Raw genomic sequence first — 5859 nt, forward strand, 5'->3', positions numbered from 1 at the left:
AGAAAAAAAAATTATATACACAGAACTCTTCTCACAAATGCTTTCTTATACATGAATATCTGGCTCATGTATCACCACATTTATTGCTTAGTAAATATTTTTGCAGATTACTCATATGAAAATACTTACGTATCTGTTATTACTCATGACTCATGGCTTTGAATGGCAAATTCATCTGAGAAATATAAAACGTCTGTAGTTCAAGAAAAATAAGCCTTTAGTGTAGTATTGTTAACTGTAAAACTCAAAAACCTGACTCGTGTCTTTTATTGTGTCCTGATCAAAGTGCTGTTGGCAGTATTTTGACTAGATCACATTTCATATTTCATATCGGCTGTTTCATTGTTAGGACAAAGCTTAGATGCAGACATGGCTGCTCATGTTAGCTGGAGAACACAGAGGTATGTTGTGAGCTTGCTGATAACTTCTCCCCTCTCTGCTGGGGCTTATACTGCCCTTCTTGCTGGCTGCGGGACCCCATTGAGCAGAACGTCCCTGAGGTCAGCTGGAGGTGCCCTTGACCTGACTGTCCACGCCACCTCGTAAATCTGCCCAGCCTGGACCAACACTTATTGTTCACAAGGAGTGTTGTTTGCCAGGATTTAGTTTCACGCTCAGATGAGTTGTTTGGGTAGTCAGTTGTGTTTAAATGTGCCTAAGGGTATTGGAATGTGTCAGCCATTACCACACTGCTCTTTGGAATACTTGATACTGATTGGTCAATCTCGCCATGCAGCGGACAGATATTCCCAGTATTTGCTGTCCCCCATGGCAATGCCACAGTGCATGTTCACAGCAGTGAGACAACTCTGCTAGAATGCCTTTGGTTGTTTTCAGTTTGAAACGAATATAATCATAATCATAATTACTCACCCTCATGTCGTTCTAAAAACGTAAGACCTTCATTAATTTTCGGAACACAAATTAAGATATTTCTGATGAAATCCGGGAGCTTCAAAATCCAAGAGTCTTCGAAGCATGTTCACAACAGCTTTGTGGTACTTTCACGAATCGTCATAAACGTCTCAAAGTCTGACACTGACACAGAAGAAATTGTTGAATAAATATTTATTTTTGGTTTTCTTTGTGCACAAATTTTTTTCTCATAGCTTCATAAAATTAAGGTTGAACCACTGATGTCACATGAACAATTTTATCGATGTCCTTGCAACCTTGCTCCTTAATGTTTCAGTTGTGTTACTGCCTATGCAGGTTCAGAAAGCTCTCAAATTTCATCAAAAATATCTTGATATATGTTCCAAAGATGAATGAATGACTTATGTGTCTGGAACAACATGTTTCTGAAAATCTCTATACTCAATACAGACATATTCCCCAAAAGCAGAGGTGTTGTAATGTTTTGTGGCATTGAGGGAGCTTTTGTTGAGATATAGAGAGATATACAATCCCCCATGTTGAGATATAGCTTGGGTCCCATAATAAACTGAAAAATGCCAGCTGTGATCTACTCACTCTGCCAGTGTACAGAAAAAAAGCCCTATTTTTACATCTATGTAAAAATGTATTGTACAATGCATGATTTCCATGTACTTGTATTGTACAGTTGACAAGATTTCCGTGTAACCAACTTGTGTCTCAATTATCCAGTGTCGTGAAATTTGCTTCCGATGAATACAATTTTAAAGTCACTGTAATTTAGTTGTAGTGTGTGCTTGTTACTACATTGTAATGGACAATTTTTTCCATTGTGAAAGCTTTAAGATAAAACACAGGAAAACTCAAATAAGTAGTTCATGCCCAAGTATTTATTTATTCGGTGTGTAGTTAAATAAATAAGTGGTACATTGTCACTTACATAAGCCAGATTTCCTGCTACACAGCAGGACAGAAAGTTACATTTCCGGCAGCCTAGGAGGATTGAATCCGCCTGGGCGCCGACATGATCCCTCGGTGTGCTGCTGCAAATGGCTGTGTGGTGAAGCATTATGCAATGCCATAACTTAAGCCATACTTTAATTCCTTTAATTCCCCACGGACACAATTAAGATAGTCATGGTTGTAATTTTGACGCAGTGGTCCAAATGTGCTATCTTGCTCACAGGCGGAGAAATGTCTTGCCAAAGAGGGAAAATATAAGGAGTCATGTCTCATTTATCTAGTGTCAACAACTCGGCCTCTGTGGCAAATCATCTTGTTATTTTTTTTTCTTCATCATCTTGTTATTTGCCTGGGTGTATCCACAGTGGATTTTCTTATCACAGATCAGTTCCGATAGTATTATCAATAAACAAACTGTGCAGAATTTAGATAATGATATCACACTCCCATCTCTCACTTAGTTTGCATTAATAGTGGAAAATACAATCAACTGAAAGACTATAGGGAGCACTGGAGAAAAATTTACTGTGATTAATGGGGGAAAGAAAGTTTTTGGAATAGTACAGTCATTAAATATTCATGGTCGTTCTTCCCGTGTTTGAATCACTTCAGGGATGAGGGTTTTCCACTTGACCTGTTCATATCCTGTTTTTCCTCCTTTTTTCCAGTTTAAAGACTCTAAGGACACTAAAAATTCCTTATTACATTGAGGTACTCCCAGCTGTATTGTTTCACCACATAGCAGACGACGTGAAAAATATATATATATATCTGTGCCGTGTCTAGTCTGATTTTCTTGTATCAGATAAATCATGCTGGAATACTGAATCAGTGCTGCTGAGATTCAACTGCAAATATTCTGATATTTAGCATTATGGCAAATGTGATATTGCTTTTATATACAAGAGGTTAATTAAAGGCATAATTCCACCAAGAATTCTGTCATTAATGGATCACCCTTGTGTCGTTCCAAACCTGTAAGAACGGGAAAACAAATTAAGATATTTTTGATAAAATCCAAGAGGCTTCCTGACCTTCTGGTCTTTTCCATAATACATAATAAAACACATCAAATCTAAACCAAATGCTCATACTAAAGAGGTAACCAAAATAAAGAGTGAAAAAAAAAAACATTTCTAATTTATTTTCATTTTTTGAATTTATTATATTAGATTTTTTGTTCATTTTTAAATAAGAGTAAATGCACTTTGTGGCTGTTCACACTATGATCCAATAAACAGATCTGTATCAAATGGGCCTACCATTCCCTTTACAGATAATTAGAAATTTGGAACCTGATTATTTGAGACATGAGAAATACTTTGTATTAGAAGACCTCACACCGCTCTGTCTACCCACCGTCTCTCTACTAAGGACAGAATGTAGACAGGACCAAACAATGGGAAGCAATAATAGACCATTCAAACAAACAAAGATTTGCAGAAGAGGTGAAAAAAAAAAGAAGCAGAGAATCTCTGACGTAAACGCATCTACCGCACACGCAGTGTCAACATGTAGTGTTTCTCTTCGGCCGTGGGACGTCAGAGAATGCCATTTGGAGGATGTTTAAACAGAGAGCTACTCATCTCTTTGCTTAAGCCTATCTGCTGTACAGACCACAGGAATTCTAGGACAAACCCTGCTTGGACCGGTCTCCTCATTATATTGGAGAACCGTAACTCTCAATCCTTTTTTTGGATGGTTTTATTCTCAAAAGTGTCATTAGAAACAAAGAACAAGGCTAATACATATACGTATCATTGCGTTACTGCTCCAAAATATAGCTGTACAATAAATGTGTCCTGCGAATATTTTTCTAACTCAAATAAAGCAAAAGTTTGCATTGAAGTGCAAAAACCTTTCTAATTAGGTTATAAAAAACTTTTTAATGAGGACATTTGGAAAACATTCTTAGCACATATACATGGAGAGGGCTCCATGATTTCTGACTTTTTTAGCTGATTCATTAACAGATGTACTGATTTAAAACTAGAATGGCCAAACCATTCCATAGTCATTCTTAAATTTCAGTATAACAGATTCATGAACAATGGTTTCCTGCTTATGTTTTGAGAATGTTTCCCGAGTGTGATACCTTAAAACGTACCATTAATGTTACTGCAAGAACATACCTTTAAAAGAAAGTTCTGGGAATGTTCCTTGTTAGCCTGGACTGTGAGATGGCCTAATCCACTAATACTAATTGCTGACTAATTCAGTTAGCAGTGAGAAGAAATGCAGGCATTCAGTCACACTCTCATACCAAGCCATTAAGCCATTCACTGCCCAGAGGCAAGCCTCGCTACACTTAATTAAGTCACAAACCCCATTTATAACATTATTCTACACTTCACATTTCCATCTCATTAAAAAGCTTTAATAAATGGAATATTTTGGATTTCAACAAACCCCTAACGACTTGGAGGGATTTTTAATGTGTCCTCCAGGGGAAAGGAGGCTTTTCGGAGGTGAAAGGAAGTTTAGTGGAATGTCTGCAGCACAATTTGAAGTAATAGACTTGGGTCGTGTTATTATTTTGTTCCGAAAATCATTACTTTTACAATGTCACATTCTTCATTTTATTTGGACTCAAGTGGACTTACATTTTTCTGAACTCCTGGTTGGGGCCTATTGGGTTACTGATTTGCACGTAGGTGACAGATACGAATGCTGAAGGGAACATTTTTCTATGTATAAAAATCACCATGTGTTTTACATGTCGATTATGAGTGAATTTTATAGAGTCTTGTTCAACTGTTTTAAAAACATCTCTTTCATTTACTAGGGGTCCGTATCTCGGGTTTGGTTACTAAAATCAAATGCCTGCCGGTATGGGCTATTATTGAATGTTGGACTGTGGACTACTTGACTTCCAGACGAGAGGGCATGGTGCCTCTTCTAATCCCTATGAGGACTGTGGGTCCTATTAACCTGTCCCTGAGAGTTTGTTTTTACATGCGTATGTTCGCTGCCATGGCCTCTTTTAAAAGGAAACAGGAATGTTGCCAAATGTGTTACCCCATACTGTAGATTGCTCTGAGAGGAAGAGGAACGAAACAACAGGGGGTGTCTGCTGTACAACAAGGCCAAACATTCAGCACTGTCAGGGGTGGATTGAAGAATGCACTCTGTATGTGTTAAATATTTTCAAAACATGAAACTAAACTCTTTAAAACATAGCTCACGAGGTCTCCTGGTACCTGTCTTTGGATATTTGCATTCCAGTCACATCGGGGAAAGAGTATGAAAGTGAACTGTTGCAGTGTACGTCTTCATGTATTTTGATGACACAGAATTGCACCTCTACGGTGTTCTCATTATTCCTTAGGTTTAATTCAACATATCACTAATGCTGATCTCTCTCTCTCTCTCTCTCTCTCTCTCTCTCTCTCTCTCTCTCTCTCTCTCTATCTGTCTGTCTGTCTGTCTGTCTATCTATTGTTTAGTACAAAGTTTTATGCAAAGATTTAAAGTTTAAAATAAACTTTTACAAAATTCATATAATGTTTTACATAGAATAGTTTTATAAATCTGCTAATGTTTGAATAAAAAACATTGATATTTTAGGAACTAGGGTCAGTCATTAGCTGTTTCACCCACATATTACAATTTTGTAAAAAAAAAGCTTTGTATACAGTCGTACATAAAAAAAAGTGTACTTAAAGGGATAGTTCACCAAAAAAATCCTTCGTTCATCTTTCATCAAACAAATTAAGATATTTCTGATGAAATCCAAGAGCTTTCTGACCATCCATATAGACAGCAATGCAACTACTGTACCATGTTTAAGGCCCAGAAAGGTAGTAAGGACATCAGTGGTTCAACCGTAATGTTATGAAGCTATGAAAATACTTTTTGTGCACAAATAAAACATAAGTCAATAATTTATTTTTTCTCTTTTCTGTCTTCACCACGGGTTCGGGAGAGTAATATGACGCATACTTGTAGTGCTGCTGATGCAGGATTCATCATCTATATATTCTGGTTCAAATAATTACGTTTTGCAAGTCATCTTCACTG

Source organism: Carassius auratus, chromosome 30, assembly GCF_003368295.1.
Source record: "Carassius auratus strain Wakin chromosome 30, ASM336829v1, whole genome shotgun sequence".
Classification (NCBI taxonomy): domain Eukaryota; kingdom Metazoa; phylum Chordata; class Actinopteri; order Cypriniformes; family Cyprinidae; genus Carassius; species Carassius auratus.